At 34.8% G+C, this 19,894-nt stretch overlaps 1 long non-coding RNA gene and 2 pseudogenes across 1 annotated transcript; 2 read left to right on the forward strand and 1 right to left on the reverse strand.

Annotated features, from left to right (window-relative positions):
• Nucleotides 1-2,406: 2,406 nt before the first annotated feature.
• LOC120208723 lies at nt 2,407-3,724 on the reverse strand. The gene is made up of 3 exons (XR_005524336.1): nt 3,674-3,724; nt 3,349-3,412; nt 2,407-2,465 (listed from the first exon to the last, which is right to left on the reverse strand). It is a non-coding gene; the product is annotated as an uncharacterized LOC120208723 (long non-coding RNA).
• A 4,964-nt stretch (nt 3,725-8,688) lies between these two features.
• Nucleotides 8,689-10,479, forward strand: LOC120208720 (annotated as a pseudogene).
• A 3,903-nt stretch (nt 10,480-14,382) lies between these two features.
• On the forward strand, nt 14,383-15,824 carry LOC120208721 (annotated as a pseudogene).
• The last annotated feature ends 4,070 nt before the right edge of the window (nt 15,825-19,894 follow it).

Here is a 19,894-nt window from a genome sequence, read left to right on the forward strand (position 1 = left end):
GAAGTGAATTTCACCCCCATCGAATAAATACATGAAACTTCCCTTATCAATCTCAACCCAATAAAAAATTATAACAAATTTCATCTGAGTGTAAGCATATTACCTACAAATATCTGAATACATCACATAAATTCTAAGTCTGATATATCAATTTTCACGTAGCATTTTTCGAACAAAATACCAGACAACAAAATCGCAAAACATCATTATCGTAATAAACAGTGAAATGTAAGTCGATCAGAACCCTCACAAACAAGTATAACATCCTATAGTGACACACCTTGACAAAGATTCACACGGTGGCTTTAAAGTGCATAAAGTCACAATCACATCATAGATCGAATCAAACAATGATAATCACAGTCTGAATATTATGTAATGATAATGCACCCCTACGCCTTACACACCGTCTGAAACGTATGTTCCATAGAACCACTAACTACAACACACCATCCTAGGTCGCCACAAAGACAAAGGCTACTTAATTCGAAGTGACATTCAACACATCAGTGAATACACTAACTTCCCCTATCAATCCAAACCCAATATAACATGATAAATATTTCATTCGATTTTGATGTAATCCGAATGTAAATATTACATATACAAATATCTAAATGCATCGCATAAATTCTAAATCTGATATATCAACATATTTCACATAACATTTTTCAAACACAAATAATAATAAAATCAAAAACAGCAATAATAATCATTGTTCGATATATGCAAATATCATGCACCGGTACACCTTACAAATCTCCGAAGTTGGTCTGCCACAAAGGCTGAGGCCACTGAATCCAAAGTGACATCCTTATATACTTGACAACATATATCATCAGAATTCTAATTTTATCCGAATGTAAATATAATATATATAAATAATCCAAATACATTGCCTAATTTCTAAGTTCGATATATCAACATTTCACAAGACATTTTCCAAACAAATACCATACAATCAATAATCTCAAAACAATTATGCTCACAATAAACAAAGAAAATGTCAATCAGATAACTAACAAAAAAAATATTGCACCCTATAGAGAGACACATTGAATCAAACATTATACAAATCACATCATAATTCATCATCTAACACATCATGTCTTTAAATCTATAAAGTCACAATTCACATCATAATTCAAATCAAACAATGATAATCATTATCCAAACATTAATAATCGAGTTTGAATTATAAATTTAATTTAAGAATAAATTATCCAAATCAACATGATAATCATTATCCAAATGAAACAATAATTTAAATTAATTTCATTTAAGAATATTAATATAATTTAAATTAATGTATTCTTATGATATTTTATAATTTATAATTTAAATATTATTATTATATTATAAATTATATAAATAATTTATTAAGAATAAATTAATAAATCAGAGTTTGAAAACCAATCAGTAAGGGAAACAAATCAAAACATTATAAGCACGTACCATTGTTCTCTTGTTTCAAGTATATCTCTAATTTGAAACATCTTCACTGCTCAAGACAAGTTGATCGCACGGATTGGAGCTCCTAAGATGCAAAAGGAATTTAGTAAGTAAATTTTCTAAGCTACTTTTCCAAACTTATACAATTAAACAGTCAAGAACTATGTGGCCCATCATATACATCTAAAAAAGCTATACCTTGTGCATGTCTTCTTTAAGCCTATGCTACATATGCTAGTTTTTTGCTTTAACTGGACATACAACAATTCTCATTGTGGAAGGTGATTCTATTCTTCTTTCTCTCTGCCTTGAGCATTGTTAGAAGAGTGTGCTCGCCAGTCTCCTCACCTTTGGATTTCTAGAGTGTGTTTAATTAATATTATAATAATTTAATTTAATTTAATTTAAGAATTTATAATATAATTTTAAATTTATAATTTAAATAATATTATTATATGGGGCAAGATCTAATTACACTATGTAAAAATCTTTTAGTTTTACACCATTTTAGGACCATTGGATGAAAGAAATTAAAGAATGAGATTAACCATGGAAAATGAACAGATATTCACTAAAAAAACGAGTTAATCTCAACCTTTGATTTCTCTAAATCCAATGGCACTAAAAAGTGTAAAACTAAAGAGTTTTACGCAGTGTAAATGAATCCTAATCCTTAATATATTCATAAATTATATAAATTAATTAATTTATATAAATTATATAAAATATTTTAAATAATATTAGAAAATTTAATTTAAGAATATATTAACATTTTCAATTAATATAATCTTATGATATTTTATAATTTATAATTTATAAATAATTTAATTTTAAAATAAATTAATAAAACTATACCTCGTACAGGTTTTTGTTTTAAGCCTTTGCATATGCTAGTTCTTGCTTTAACTGGGCAGACAACAATTTCTCATTGTGGAATGGTGATTCTAGTTCTTCTCTTCTCTTCCTTGAGCATTGCTAGAGTGTGCTCGTAATGTCTCCTCACCTCAGGATTTCTGCATACACTCTAAACTTTAAGTGAAATAAATAAACCTAACGATACAGAAAATGAGAATGAACCATTAAATTTCAATGTCAGATATATAAAATAAAATCATTCAATACATTCACAGAGTATGTTTTGTATCAGAAGATTTCAAGTTCAGCCACATGGATTTATCTTGAAAATTGCCAAACCAGGAGAATAAAAATGTGACAAACAACAAGCATATCACTAAGGCCTTGCTAAGCATCCAACCTAAAAATCACTTAGAAATAGGCAAAGAAATCCCAACCTAAAAGTGGAGATGCAATAAACATCAAAACTACATTTACGATGTACCATTTTTCATTGGAGTAGACACAATAGTTCTCAGTCTGAACTACTTAGCATGCAACAACTTCCCAAAGTTTAACAAATATGATGCCTTAAATTAACAATTCGTTAGCATCAAAAACTTATGTTCATAAACACATTTTATTCCATGCATAAACATGATGGGCCTAATTTCACACATACGATTATCACAACCCAAATCATCCACTCTCAACTTACATAATAACTTTTTCCAATTATTCACCCAAAACCCAATAGGTTAACATTAAATACGCATCCACGGAATTAATTTCATAGAAAGTTTAAATTACAGAGAAAACTATGCAAACCTAAGATCCTGACAACAAAAAGGTTGTCATATGGCATTTGCTTGTTCCGGGGAAAAATCACCCCTTAACCATGTATATGATTTATAGATTTAACTCTTGGCAAGAAAGTCAATGGTAGTCTATTTAATTAAAAATATATATGTAAAACACATAATAACTCGAGCATCCAATCTTTATTTATATAAGGATAAATTTTGTGGAATTAAAGAGATTAAAAGACAATGAGAATATTACCTTTGCTACATCTTTCAACACCGAAAAGGTTGCATCTCTGACATGGGATCCAACCATTAAGACACTACAATTCAAATTCACAACATTCCAATAGTAATAGCATTTAAATAATAATAGGATAAAAAACAAAGCATCTCCTCCTATATGATTTTATAAAGACAAAGTAAAATGTTTCAGACCATTACTAGATGATGACCATCACAGAGTTCAGTTGCCATTAAAGGAAGGAAGATTCATATATTATTTATACAAATTGTTTTGGATACTTGAGCAGAAAATTTACTAAATGCACTTAGCTAGCATTGCCGAAAGCAAGAAAACTTACATTAGAAAACCCTTCATCATCAGAATCCTTCATATCACTGAAAGAGGGAAGTTCAAGCGGTGCTGTGTACACACATTGATCGCTGTCCGTGAGCTGACTTACCATAAGAAGTTGAGAAAGGTAAAGTGTATTTCATTTGTATACATGACGTACTTCTTGTTCAATCTTAAAAACCTTGATGTTGCCATCAGAATCTCCAACATACCTGCAAATTCAGAGAGAAAGAAGACATATTTATAGGTAAAGTATAGAGAAAGAGAACATAGGCAATACTGATTCTGATGACAGACAGTAAGTAGATTACTCTCATATCTAATATGATAGAATCAGCAATTAACCAAGCAAGCAACTTGCCTCAATATGGTTCTTGAAATTTACATTGATATATTAAGGATGCCTTGATTCTGGACAAACTGAAGAAAATTAAGGTTCATATAATACCTTGAAATAACTTTCAAAAAAAAATTACAAGGAAAAAAGAAATACTGATATACATTATTAATGATAGTATCAAGAAATCCAGATTGAGAAATATAGCATCATAAACGATGATACCTTGAACAGTAAGTGCATAGACAGCAAGGTAAACGATGATACCTTTTCTGATTGAAGTTGATTATTTACTGTCAAAGTGAACTGTGCATATCCACTCCAGCAGGTAAACTTTCTGGGTCGGCAACATCCAAATACATAGACAAATGATCCACGTTGTTACCTGTATGAAATTCAAAACCAAGAGTATGACAACTGATCCACGTTGTTACCTGTATGAAATTCAAAACCAATAGTATAAAGACTAAACTATCATCGCCAAACAGAAAATCAAGGGGAAAGTGTAAGTACTATAAAAAGGAATGAGCAGTGTACCATTTAAAACCATCAACGATAAAATCATCTGAGAAAATCAAGGGATTGGGACTCTATTAACAAATCGAGAAGTAAAATCACAACAAAATCAAACACTTTCTTCATCTTCTTGTCGCTGAAAAATAAAAATAATCAAGAATAAATCAAAATAACTAAATCATAAGCAGTAGAAACCGTAAAAAATACGAAAGGCCAACTGAAGATATAGCAACGAGATGCTTGTCGTTCGAGAGTGTAATTGGAAGTTTTGAGAAGGAACAAAGAGAGGATATGATAGCGGGTGAGAAATGTTAGGGTTTGAAAACGGAAGTAATTTTACCTGAGATGGGCGGGATGGAATAAATAGTCAAATTTTTATTTATTTACCTAAGATAGAGCCAAAAAAAAATAGTCGTTGCAAGGGAGCGTAAAATTTGAAATTCAAAATATTTATTTGATTTATTTTTTTTTTCAAAATTATCTCTTTTATTTATGAATAAATTTAATATTTTAATCGATTATCTATGAATTCAGTTTGATTAATTTCATTTCTTCTTTTCATTTTGATTTTAAAGTTATTTTGAAAAAAAAATTACAAAAACTTTATATATGATTTTAAATATTATTTAATAAAAAAAATTTGTCAAAAATATTTTAATATTTTTTGTCGACGACGAATCGACGTTTTATACCTCACAAACCCTTGGATGAAAATTGTGATCCCACACGATTCCGACGTCAATCGTGGTAACTACACAACACATGATTGAGAATGTGACAGGGACTATATCGGTGGCGATAGACTAAGATTAGGATTTGGGTTTTAGAGATCTGGGTTTCTTTAATTTAAGAGAAATTATGATTTTTTTTATAAATATGTTAATATTTTTTAAAAATAAATTTCAAATTATTAGATTGTGACATGTGTCACTTGACAGAAGAAATAAACGTTTACTGCCCGAGCACCTAAAGTGGTAACGTTGGACACCGGGAGCATTCAAAAATAGTTTAGACACATTTTATAAAAATATTATAGTTTGGACACTTATTTGTAATAAACCTTATTCATTTCTCAACAAAATACAAAATCTGAAAAAAAACAGTACAAAACAACAAAACTAAGCACATTAAGCCACAGGCACCATGCAACTCGAGAACAAGAAGCAGCAGGGATAAGGAGTGTTTTACATATACATATACGTGTATACATACATGTGTCATACTGTATACGGTTGTAGTTATATTACATAAATAATTTTTAAAGGAGTTTTGTAATTTATAATACATGAAATAAACCCATAATTTATATTATCACTATATCATTCTATTGAATTTTAGAATTTAGAGAATAAATAAATAAGATTAATTTAATTATAATATGAATTAAACCCACGATTTCATGATAAAGAAACTAATAAAGATTTAGACCAATAATTTGTTTCGTTACAATTATTGATCCTAATGCATTGATAAACAAATGAATAGTTTAATAATTCTCATGAAACTCGTGCCTTGGTGGTGTTGAGGGTAGTTTCAATCAAACATCGTTGTGTACATGATATACATATATAAAGAGATATATTTAAATTTATAAAATTTTAAGAGTCGAAAATAATTTTTTAATAAATAAAATAAATCTAAAATATACGAAATTTTAAATTTAAAAGATGATCGCCTCATCTACATCGTCTAAGTCCGTCCCTAATTGCGTATTAATATTATCAAATCTCTTATAAAATTCTTTAATTTATAAACATTTGTCAATCGGTCAAAGGACAACAACGAAAGTTGAAAATATTTGTACTAATCATGTTTATCTACAAACCAGCATCATTCCAAATTCGCCTCTTCACGAGCTGGAAAACAAATCACCATTAACAAATCACCGTTGAAATCCATCGGTTTGTGTCGCCACCTTCACACCGCCGTCCGATCGTCTGACATCTGTGGGATCAATCGTCAATCAAGCTCCCCCGATACCGCTAGCAGAAAAAATAAATTAAGATTGGGACCCGCAGTTGGAGGAATCTGGGAGTAATAAAAAAAGTGTTTAGTGGAACCTTATAAACAATATCCAATCACGTGCTTCCACTTGTAACTTCGTCGGCGGCTGTTGTTATCTTTACCATCGCCGGTGTCAACTTGGGAGGAGAAAAAAGGATCACTTTTAAGGAGGGAGGTTCCGAATCAGGATCATTATTAGCCAAACTACATAGAATTTATTGATAATAGTATATTTATCTCTTTGGAATTTTAAATACAATGTCGTTTTTGCGGCGGCAGAGGAAAGGAACGGATTCGTCAATGTCCTCGAACTTTGTAGGATCCAGAATCGAAGACGAGGACGAGAAGAAAGGATTGTTCTCGAGTCCCAGGAAAGAGAGGAATACTTCTCAGAAATGGTCGTGCTGGGACAGTTGTTGCTGGTTCATTGGTTTTGTGTGTTCAATGTGGTGGCTCTTGTTATTGTTGTACAACACAATGCCCTTCGATCCCTCATACGTGACAGGAGATAAATGGGCCGTTGACCGACCCACCGGTGTTAAGTTGAGGAAAGAGGGCTTGACGGTGAATCATCCCGTGGTGTTTGTCCCTGGGATTGTGACCGTGGGCTCGAGCTATGGAAGGTCACCAGTGTGCTGAAGGCTTGTTTAGGAAACGTCTTTGGGGTGGAACCTTTGGGGAATTGTATAAAAGGTACCATTAACTTTTACCCCTTTTCTTTCCTTTTGTTTTCCCTTTCTGAGTTCTACATAAAAGGTATCATTGGCCTTGGGAAGGCCACCAGTGTTCTTTTATGATCTTGACTTAGGTTGGAAGTTATTAGAGAAAGTTCTTTAAAGCTTACTGATTTGCACAAGAAATATTGCTTAATTGATTTCTATAGTTGAAGCCTTCTAATTATTGCAAATGCTTTTTCCTTTTGTTTTATGTTTGATTATGGGGCATTGGAAATACATATATGGATAATAATTTATTTTAAGTTCAAAATATACAATCCACAACAAAATAATTTATTTAAAGTTAGTTTGAAGGGATAAATATTTGGATATATAATATATATATAATTAAAGTTTATTTTTAAAAGTTCATTTGAATTGTGTCTTGTAGGAACATGTTGGGCCCAATGCCACCATCATTCCGTTTTCTTGTTTCTCCTCGACTTATGGGTTCACCATCTTCTCGTAACAATTTAGACTACATAATATTTTACAGTTAAATCTGTTAACAAAATGTATATAAAAAACATATACCTAGATCGACCCAGATGAAAACACGTAAGAAAATCTTTCATAAACCTATTATTTAGTGTACGTATGTTTCCAGCCCTTCCCGTAGTGAACATACATAATCGATCAATCATTCGCTAGGGTGATCACAAGTTGTGGGGCACCTTGGTGCTTCCTTAAAGTGGAACCTAGAGGAAGCTTATTCAACGGTGAGATGAGACGAGAGGACATTACTGGCCGTGACGTCGCCCGTTATCGTTGATCACAATCGAAGTGTCCTTTTGCACGTTGCCCATCTCTAACTCTCGGTTCATGTTTGTAACCAAAAAGAAAAACAAAAGTGAAAAACAAAGCCCTGTTTTCACTTGTATGTAATTATTCTAACTTTAATCCGCCTATATTTTGTGTCTCTTATAAGCCACACCATCTTACCCATTATTGATTACTTCATTTTGTGTCTCTTATAAGCCACTCCTTCCTACCCACCTTCTTACTCATTATCGATTACCTTGAAGTTTCGGCATAGGATGGATTTAGGCATTTTAGGTATTTATACCTTTAAATTAACTCTCAATTATTTGACATTAAACGTTAATACTTCTTACATTCTTGGTGCCCGAATTTAACACTTCTTAAATTAACTATAATATTTTTACTATCAAATTCGCTTGGTTTGTACTTATTATTTAAATTTATGTACATTGTCTCTCATAATATTTGATTCTAATTCTGTCTCTTAGCCTATATTTTCCTATTCTATATGTACTCAACTAGAACTAAGTAAAAAGGAAATGAATAGTCGAAGAACTAGTAGGGTAATTTATCAGATAAATAAATAAAAATCATCCACTTGATCAGTCTGAATTCTCGACTCCTCTCACCTCACTTCTTCTCTAGAAAGAAGTGAATAAATTATTAGTAATGAATCTAAATAAGAAGAATAAACTCTTTCTTCTCTCAAAGCCAATGCTTCATTCTTTGCTCTTTTGCTAATGTGAAATTTCCATCTCTCTCTCTCTCTCTCTTCCTTCACTGAAAGAATGGCCAAGTATCACCGAAACGACATCGGATCCTTAGTCCTCGACCGTCATTCCACCACCTCTGCTGTTACCCACTTCCGACTATGTAATGCCTTCTCCGACTCTTCGCTCCGTAGGAAAATCTTGAACGCTGTAAGATGTGGCGCCAGTTCTCGCCATCGTCATCAGCTCATGCAGGAAATGCTCAATGAGGCCGCCCCTCAGCCTAAGCCTAAGTCTCCTCCTACCACCATCACAATAAGGTCGGTCTTGAAAGAATACAACGAACCCAAAAACACAGATTTCAAAGTAGTGAAAAAAGCTGTCAACAATGTTAAACCCGAGAAGCTCGTTGATCTCTTGAACTTAGCTGAAGCCAAAAGCGATGCTGAGACCACGAAGAAGGTTCAAGCTTTGGAGGAGTTGAAGCGATTGGTTAAGGATTTGCAAGTGGAAAACGAAGAAAACAAGAGAGTAGCTGCCAGTAGAGTAAGGTTGCTCACTAAAGAAGATCCAGAAACCAGAGTAACATTGGCTATGCTAGGAACTATTCCCCCATTGGTTGCGATGCTTGATTTTGAGGATTCTGATTCACAGGTCGCTGCTCTTTATGCTTTGCTTAATATAGGAATCGGAAATGACCCTGAGTTTCTCAAATTTCCCTCTTTTAAACTAAGTAATCTCTTTTGTGTGTGCGTGTTTTAAAAAATGTTTTTATTTTCTTCTAACATTACTGATGTTGTTGATCTATTCTTTGAAACCCCCTTTTCATTGTAGGAACAAAGCAGCCATTGTTAAAGCAGGGGCAGTGCATAAGATGCTAAAGCTTATTGAACCCCCTAACAAGCCAAGTCAATCAATCTCAGATGGCATAATAATAAATTTCCTTGGCCTAAGCACCTTGGATTCGAATAAGCCTATCGTTGGATCTTCAGGGGCTATCCCTTTCTTGTTAAGAACCCTTAAGATTTTGGATAAGAGAACTGGGTCTCAAGCAAGACATGATGCTCTTATAGCACTTTACAATCTATCAATCTCCCATCAAACATTTCCTTTATTTTGGAAGCTGATTTGATACCCTTTCTAATGAATACCTTGGGGGACATGGAAGTTAGTGAAAGAAAGTTGCGATATTTAGCAATGTGGTGTCCACTCCAGAAGGTAGAAAAAGCATTAGTGTTGCCCCAGAAGCATTCCCAATTTTGGTTGATGTGCTGAATTGGACCGACTCCCCAGGGTGTCCAGAAAAAGCATCATACGTTCTCATGGTAATGGCACATAAAGCATATGGAGACAGACAGGCCATGATTGAAGCAGGCATTGTGTCATCATTACTTGAACTTACACTTTTAGGTAGCACGTTAGCAAAAAGAGAGCTTCCAGGATTCTAGAGGTTTTGAGAGTGGATAAAAGGAAGCAAGTTTCGGATAATTTCAGCTGGAATTCAAGTGCAGCTGTGTCCGCTCCTATTTACGGGTATTCGTCGTCATCGACGAATCAATACGGAAAAGAGTGCTTTGCGTTTGAAGAAGGGGTGATGAGTGAGGAGAAGAAAGCTGTTAAACAATGGTCCAACAAGTTTGCAGAATAATATGAAGAGAATTGTCAATAGAGCCAATTTGCCACAAGACTTTGTTCCATCAGAACATCTCAAGTCCCTCACAACAAGCTCAACTTCAAAGAACTTACCCTTTTGACCCAAATATGAATTAGCCATTGAGATTTCCATCCAATAGAGAGATGTAAGAGCTTTGGTAGTTAGTTACTCTTTTGTTCTTCAATCCCATTTTGCCTTTTCTTTTAACCCTTTTCTGTAGCTTTTGTCAATGTATGATAATACATAGCCGTTGTCAATATTCTATCATTGTACTTCCATAATCAGCATGGTAGAAGATTGCTACTTCATTTGACATTTTGGGGTGTGATCAAACCTTCAAATGCATCACAGTCTGATCTGCATTTCTGCTTGTCAATGCCTAATATATTAATGTTATGTCTATATAGGTCTCTATCTCCCTACAACCAATGAGTCATTTACTTTCAAATCCAACGGTACTATTTTGTCTGATGCCTTATATGGCCTTGGCACTTGTCCCTACAACTCTACCATTTATTTATATGTTTTCAGCAGAGGCAGCTGTCAAGAAAGCAGGTGTGGGTCATTTTCCTCTGCATACAAACAAGGGCCATTGGCTATAATTTCTATATGGTTTTTTTTTAATTACAACATTTCGATCATTTCATTAAGAATCTCTAGATTTACATAGTGGAATTCCAACTTTTTTTGGACTTGTTCTGTATTAATTTTGTATAATTTATCTTCCTCCATTGACTTTGGTTACTAAGTGTGTGTGTTACATTATATAATTGAAATTACAGATGGAGAGGGTTTTAGCAAGCAACATGCCAAATAAGGACAGCAGGAAGAAGAATCCGAGTTATGGGTTACAATGGTCGGCTCACTGTTGTCGACTCGGGCTTTGTGGTATATGTTCTGAAGGGAAATGTGAAATTCACGTGGTCACAGAGCTGCTGTAGTGTTCTAATGATGATATTAAATATATAATTAATCAAATAATAAATCTGGTGTTTCAAAAATAATATATATTCTACAGCTTTTCTGTAAGCATAACGGTAAGAAGATAATAATTTGATACTGTGGGGGCTGCTTCACATAAATTGTTTTTATTTCAACCCTTGCTTGTGGGTTGTGGGGGGCAAGTAGCAAGACTAATCTATGATTTTACGTTAGAGGGTAAACTTCTTGAATTTATAAAATTTTAGGGGATAATTTTTTTTAATAGAAAATACATAAAAAATTAAAATATATAATAATTTAAGATTTTTATGGGGGCGATCGCTCCCATCCGTACCGTCTAGGTCCATCCGTAATTGATAGTGTAATACAATAATTGCTTGTATGTATGTTGGTAGCAATAAATATGCATGATAAAACATGTGCATCCCCATGACTAGATAGTGGCAAGCCGACGGTGCTGATCGCGGTCAAGCTCTATTTCTTTCATGTTTCGAGATATTCTTAAATCATTTTACTTGTCGTTGATTCATTGTTACATGATCTATCTTTATTTTAGTCGTGTTTTGAGATATATTGAAAACTATTTGAAGATTTTTGTTAAGGGAATCGAACTTGTGTCCTCTAACGTGCACACATTCGTTACATTTCGTTATCCGTAAAAACGGATTCGAAAAATCTCAAAATTCAAAACGAATGAAATCGTTACATTCATAAATGTGTTCAGAAAGTGGGTAGCAACAACGGCTGCTCCGACTCCGACAATCGTCAAGACTTCCAACAACGGTTAGTTTAGAAGGAAAAACACTAATCATAACCATTGGTAAAATAGGCTTCATAGATTTTCAATTTTGCGATCTTTACATTTTAGTCTCTAAAATCACAACTTTAAAATTAATCAATTTAGTCACCATTACAATTAAAATACTAATTTCCAAAAATAAAAATTAATAACTTCAAAGCAGTTAAACCAATTCAACCTCTTCAAAATTATTTATTATTTCAAAAATACCAAATTATTATTTTTACCAAAAATCTAAAAACCGACCCAAAACCACTATTTCAGAATTTGAGATGTTACACCTTTTCTATTACATAACCTAGATAACCAAAACGAGAACCCAGGACTCCAAGTCAACCCCGTAAACTCCTCTGGACTCAACAATATTATAATGTACTAATTAATTAATTAATCCATAGGCGTTTTTTCTCAATGCATTAGCAAACTACCCACTCTTTGTACTTTAAGACTGAAAATACATTCTCCAAAATATTGGATTAAATTATACACTAACAAAACACGTTGATGATACCCTAATCATAAAAACATATATATTAAACAAACCAAGTCTCCCACTAACCCTAAGAAACAATTAAGTGGTGATATTTACGTGAGATAGGTGTCACACAAACGCACGTGAGGCTGGAAAGAAGTAATATCGTTATTCAGTTCAAGCACAAAAATAATAATAATGAATGTACAATATCAAACGGTTGAAATTTTGATATTATTTAAATTTTTTTATACTTGAGAAATATTTTTAAGCTTAAGACGTCCAATTCAAAGCACGTGTTCGTGTTTGACACTTTCAAAAGCTAGTCAAGAAAAGACACATTGATGGAATTGCAAGAAAAAAATTTGAAGTACAGATGGTAATTACACGATCGCTTAAGATGTTTTGGAAGGAGAATGCGCAAACAATGACGTGATGTTGTCCTTTTAAGTTTCTAAGCAGTAGTTGAAGTCATTTAATAGTCAATTTTTCAACCCAGAAAAGCATTTGGTCTCCCTATCAATCTTCGAGCTATACTAACAAACAGTAAACATAGAGAGAGAGAGTAGGTGAGCGACAATAACAGGGTTTGCTAATATAGTATGAAGAAATTATAAATTTAGACTCCTTGGTAGGAATAAACATCACATCTTCGGCCGCATTCCGGATTTCTAGCCGCCCAAATAACCTACTTGTTCACACTACTTTTCCTTTGGTCTAATTTTTGTGTTGCTCCACCTCTTTTGTTGAAGTTTTAGATGCTATTAACTTCCAAGACATCGTTTTGCAGTAAGCTGGTCTCCGGCGGTGGTTTCGTACATGTTTGAATCCCAATATGAACACCCCGACTCATCGTTATCATTAGAATTAAATATTACCATATTAAATTTATAGTAGAAATATATTCAAAGTTGAATAAGATATACATATGGTGAATATTCAACTGAAATGTATAATTCAATTAGATAACCTATATATGATTTACATAGTATGAGTTCAAGCCAAAATTATTCAAGTACTCAACCTTGCCATTAAGCCAATGCTTCATTGGCATTTGGCTCTGCGTCTTTATAATGTTTCTCTGGCCAAAACCATTTGACATTGAATCCTACTTTTGATGAAGGAAATTGGAGATTAAAAAGAGGTGCAGCTGCTTCACTTCACTTCACATGGGGTTTCAATCGAGTATTGGTAGTCAAATTATGGGGGTTAATTAGAACCAAATTTTGGATTATCCAATGCGAGTTAATCTCAAAACATAGTTAGATTCAAACTATGTGGATAGGTGATTTGGAATTAAGCTTTGAGCTTGCCATCTTGGGGGTTAATTTAACCAGACCAAGACCAAGAAATTGAAACATAATTTAACTCTTCTTTCTTCCTACGTCTAGTCTCTTAATATATTCTACTATATCACTACAAATATCCTTTCTAGCTAGTTTATATTTACCCAGATCAATACAAAAATACAATGTGTGTCAAATAAAACGGCGTCAGCACGTGTCATCCCATGTATATTATTAATTACTTTTACTGTAGTTAATATTAAAGCTCGGGAAATTAAAAAGGAAAGAAGGTGGAAGGCAGAAAGTTGAGGTCAAGAAGGCGAAGCTTATGGTTTTAGTGTTGAAGTTCAAAAAAGGTAATGCAAATTGCAATCATCTGATTGGGAATTGACTTTCAAATTTCAATGTTTTAGCTGACACTAACAGCCAACTCGAGGGATAGTGGGATCTATCTATCTATGTTTGCAAACCTTTTAGCTCAATTCATCCTCATCATCTTCCACCAACTTTCCTTTGAAACATCTCTCTCTCTCTCTCTCGAGTCTATATATTTTATTTCCCTATTCCTGGGTTTTATTATTCTCTCCTCTTTGCTTTTGCTTCTTCTATACTCCGATTTTCCAGTTATGGACTCGGCTTGGGTGGATACTACTTTGGATCTTAACATCAATCCTTGCCAATCTCGCAACAATAAAGCTATGGTGAGTCTGGCTTTCCTTCCTCCAAAGCTTGTTTTTTATTGTAGTGCTGGACTTGGACTTACAAAAAGTTGAAACTTTTTTTTTAAACCAGAAACGAGAATTCGAGGGAGATGTGGCCGACTCTGGTGTTAAGGTTCCGGTTAAAGATGAGGCCAGTTTCAACTTCAAGGCAAGTTAATTGTATTTGACAAATACAGTGTGTAAACACTCATGTGAATGTTATCTTTAAAACAGAGTGGAGTTTTGGTGGAGGAATTGAATAGGGTGAGCGCCGAGAACAAGAGGCTAACCGAGATGCTAACAGTTTTATGCGAACAATAATACGCTTTGCAGCACCAATTCAATCAAGTAAAGAGCAAGACCTCTGAAAATGAAGCTCCATCAAAGAAGAGAAAATCAGAGTGCGCGGATTACACGAACCACGTGATTGGATTCAGTGAGAGCAGCTCTAGCCATGAAGAGTGGAGCAAAAAGCCCAAGGAGTGTGTTAAACCCAAGATATCAAGGGTTCTAGTCCCCACAAATCCCTCGGATACCAGCCTGGTAGGTTCCCCGCTGTTCAATATTTCTTCCCAGATTGAATCTTCTAATGATGGATGTTTACAGATTGCGAGGGATGGATATCAGTGGAGGAAATATGGTCAAAAGGTCACAAGAGATAACCCCTGTCCGAGAGCATATTTCAGGTGCTCCTTTGCCTCAACTTGTCCAGTTAAGACAAAGGTGAGTCTTGCTCCTGATTGTATCGGGTATTTGAATTCAGGCTGATCTTATGGGTCAGAATTGATAGGTCTAGAAACAATATTTGTTTCTGATTGTTGTTTTCGGTATTGGTTTCCAGGTGCAAAGAAGTGCTGAAGACCCATCGGTATTAGTGGCTACATATGAAGGAGCGCACAACCACGACCATAATGCTCTGGCAGAACAAGGATCATTAAGCCCCAGCAGCAACAGGGGTTCAGCATCTGCCCAAACCAAAGCTTCAGCTCCTAGGGTCACTCTTGATTTGATGCAACTAGCTGGATTGGGGGATGATACCCAAATCCAGCTCAACTAATTGATGCACCAGCTATCCACCAACTCTTAGTTCATCAAATGGCTGCTTCTTTGACTAGAGACCCTCATTTCACAGCAGCTCTTGCTGCAGCCATTTCAGGCCGAGTTGTAAACCAAAATATGATAAGAAAGTCATAGTTTTTTGTATCTTCTTTTTTCTTGGCTCAGTTGAAAATGTGAAAAGAATATTCTATTGCAGTCCAGATATTATCAGAGCTTCCCTTCTCAATTACATACAAATCATAAGCCGTTCAATGAACAAATTAACATACAGAGACTAAAATGTCATTTTTTGAAGTATAGGGACTGAAATGAAATGATACATATAGTACAGGGACTTGTACTACTCTGTCAATCAATTTCTTTATATTCAAACTTCGCAGCTGCCAGCTGATAACTTGTCTATATATACTTACTTTTCCCGGTTTGGGCCAAAATAGAGATTCCCTCAAGGCAACGGGCCATCGTTTAAATGACTTGTGTTAATCGGTCATCACTCGTTTTCTTCTCGGAAAAGAAAAGAGAAAATTAACGAAGACGGGAAAGCTCAAAGTCCACGAGTTTGTCTACATTTTGTCCACTAACACCATGGACCTCATAAGTCATAACCAGCAAAGTTGGTGCAAAAAAACAAAACAAGAAAGTGATGCATTCAAATAATTAATTAAGATCTAAGTGCTTACTTCAGTCACATGATGTCATACCCATTGCGTTATCAATTCCCATATACACTTTATTAGATACCTATGGCCATGATTATGAAACACTGAAAAAATCTCTTTGAAAACTAGAAAGGAAGGCTCAATTCGCTTTTCCACTTTGGAAAATATTTCCAGAACCCACTCTCGTTTTCATTGATATAAATCAATAAGATTTTGCTTTTAATTTCACCTACTGTCATGGATGCACCACACTTTAACAAAGGGAAGGTTGATTATTACTTTATGAATATTGTCATCTTTGATATGCATCTTCCTTATAGAGAGTTTTGTGATAAATTTTAGGAAAAATTTGCAGGTGGAAACAGAGTTGGAAAATTTGCAGAAAGAGAACCAAAGGCTTAGATTATTGTTAGAAGCAATGAGCAGCAAGTATAAGGTGCTTCACGAAGCCTATGTCCAAGAATCAAACAAGGGAGCAAGGCCTCAAGTTGCTAAGGCGTCACAAGTTTTTGTGAAAACGGACCCTAGAGACAAGCTACTTTTCTTAGCATTACTGTGTGTAACAGCTAGATTTTCAGATAGTTAAAGATGGTTTTCAATGGAGGAAATATGGCCAGAAAGTTACTAAAAACAAACCCTCACCCCGAGCTTATTTCAAGTGCTCTGTGGCTCCTGGATGTCCGGTCAAAAAGAAGGTATATAGTAAAATTATATGCTCAAACTGAGCTTGTTTCTTGAACTTGTTTTGGGATCTTTGTTTATAGGTTCAGCGATGCGTGGAGGATGAATTGTGATGGCAACATATGGACAGCACAATCATGATGTTTGTTCTACATCACCAGGAGGACAATCATTGTCTTCTTCGGCAACTAAATTTCCTTATGCTTTAGCCGCCGCGGTTGCCCGTTCCCGAACTGCTGGACTGCCTAAACCATCAATCTCATTAACTTGAAAAGAAACTAAAATGCTAGAGGTTATTATAAAACCCGGACTCTGGTCTGAGTTACCGACATACAACAATTTTGTTACTTTAACTACGCCTATTTCCGACAACATAATTCGGGTTTCTTCATCACTAGACTTTCAAGGAATATGTTTTGTTCATCGTCAATTGAGTTGGCAAAGTCTCATTTCATTTTGTGAAATTCATTTTCTTTATACTGATGAGTGATCTAATATAGTCAGTGGAACAGCCTGGCCAACTGGGAAGGTACTCTCAACCACCCTAAGCAGTATCGTGCCAGCTGGTCAGTCCGGTCCATGACAGTCAAAAGGCTATATACCGAGTTATATATTATCACTGTTAAAATTAGGAATACTAATCCAGAAATGAGTTGGCTTTTCGTAGGTTGGTAGCTCCATATGTACACTTGAGTGTTGAGACCCAACTTCATACAAGAGAAGATGCTATTATTTTGTATCGATGATAATCTACAACCAATTCTTAAAAAGTGTTCACACTTGCATTCCTTTTGACTAAAATTTTACACAATGTTTATATATATATATACTGAAAAGGAGAACAAAAGTAAAACTATTATATAAAGTTGTGTTCCTATATATTTTACAACAAAGCTTTTTTGGCACCGTACAAGTAGCTTGAGAGGACCTAATATGAACCTCATCCATCGGTTCTGCTCCAAAACCAGAAAACATGTTAAAGAATTAATGCAGTTAAATAACTTACAATTTGAAATTAGTATTTGGACTCACCATTCACCACCTGCATGTATTTGAAATTTACAACTCCTCATTCTCGCAGTCTCATCTTAGACTACGCGTTCTTCTCCGATACATTTGTGGTCTAAGCTTCCAAGAGTTTTCCCTCCACTGAGCAAAACATTCAGAATGTCAGGTTAAGCGGTAGAATCCATCATTGAATAGCAGTGCTCGCGATTGGACCTTGTATCAAGTGCTGAGAGCTTCAGACTCCTTCATGGAAGTACTAATTTTTTGGCTTCTCATTTTCTGCCTCCTTAGCTTTCTTCTTATCATTTTCAAGTTGCTTGCAGTTTTCCTCATGTGCTTTGACAAACATCCTCGAAAAGCTGAGCAGAGTAGCCATGACTATAGAAAAAGTTGCAGACAAAAGGGAAAGTGATAAATCTGAGTAAAATACACTCTAGAGATAAAACTGCAGCTGAGATTCACAAGGGTGCTAATAGTTTTCCGAAAGCACAAATTACTTAAGATGGGAACATATTAGCACAAATGCTAGCTATGATATCCAAAGTAGATTAACTTTACTGTAGGCATCCAAAGTGACCTTGATAGCATCCTGATGCGAAAACAACAATTGGTTATAGATCAAGCAGGGGTCACAGCCATCATTTAGGACAACATCAGTTAAATTATTGCTTTCGGGGATAAGTAGAAATATTAGTACCATAAAAGAAAACCATTATATTTCCATTATCAAAAGTAACGAAGTGTTGACTTGATAAACTTTTGGGTCCTAAAATGATGCAGGGTTAAACATTAATTGGACTTGTTAAGACCAAACAACCACCTTGCTCAATGGGCAACGTGCAGGATCTTCTCCAAAATAATGAGCCAATGCATCTGCATTTTTACCCTGAAGGCATCAATTTAGAGATGCTTATGAATTTGTTTTCTTGGTGGCACATCAAATATGCAAGAATAAAGCCTCCTTAACATAATGCATACCACGTAAGTATGAAGCGCAGTCAAAGGCATCAATTAGATCGAGGCTATTGTGAATTGGAAACAACTTTGTCAAAGGAGAAGCAATGATCGAGAAGCCCTCAACAAAACATTGATAATAACCAGCCAAGCCCAAGAAACTGCGGATTTCAGAGATATTCTTGGGTCGTTTCCAATTCACAATAGCCTCGATCTTGCTTGGATCGACCTGAATACCTCGCGCAGAAATAATATGCCCCAGAAACGACACTTCTTGAAGCCAAAATTCACACTTGCTTAGTTCGGCATTTAGACGATGCTCTCTCAAAGTCCGCAGAACGATTTTCAAATGCTCGTCATGCTCTACCTCAGTACGAGAATAAATTAGAATATCATCAATAAAGACCACCACAAATTGATCCAAATATGGTCGGAACACCCGATTCATCAAATCCATGAAAGCTGCAGGAGCATTCATCAAACCAAAAGGCATCACTAAGAATTCATAATGACCATATCTAGTGCGAATGGCCGTCTTGGCAACATCATATCCTTTAACTTTCAATTGATAATAACTCGAACGAAGATCAGTCTTAGAGAATACAGTAGCTCCTCGCAACTGATCAAATAAGTCATCAATCCTGGGTAGTGGATATTTATTCTTGACCGTCATCTGATTCAACTTCCGATAGTCAATACATAATCTTAGCGACCCATCCTTCTTTTTTCACGAACAGAACTGGAGCTCCCCATGGTGAAGTACTATGCCGAATAAATCCTCGATCGAATAATTCTTGCAATTGGACCTTCAACTCCTTAAGTTCTTTTGGAGCCATGCGATAAGGTGCCATAGAAATAGGTGCAGATCCCGGATAAGTCTCTATCTCGAACTCTACCTCTCTATCAGGATGTAAACCAGGCAACTCCTCTGGAAAGATATCAGGAAACTCGCTAACTGTACGGATCTC

Source organism: Hibiscus syriacus, unplaced genomic scaffold, assembly GCF_006381635.1.
Source record: "Hibiscus syriacus cultivar Baekdansim isolate YM2019G1 unplaced genomic scaffold, ASM638163v2 tig00017366_pilon, whole genome shotgun sequence".
In the NCBI taxonomy this organism is placed as follows: Eukaryota; Viridiplantae; Streptophyta; class Magnoliopsida; order Malvales; family Malvaceae; genus Hibiscus; species Hibiscus syriacus.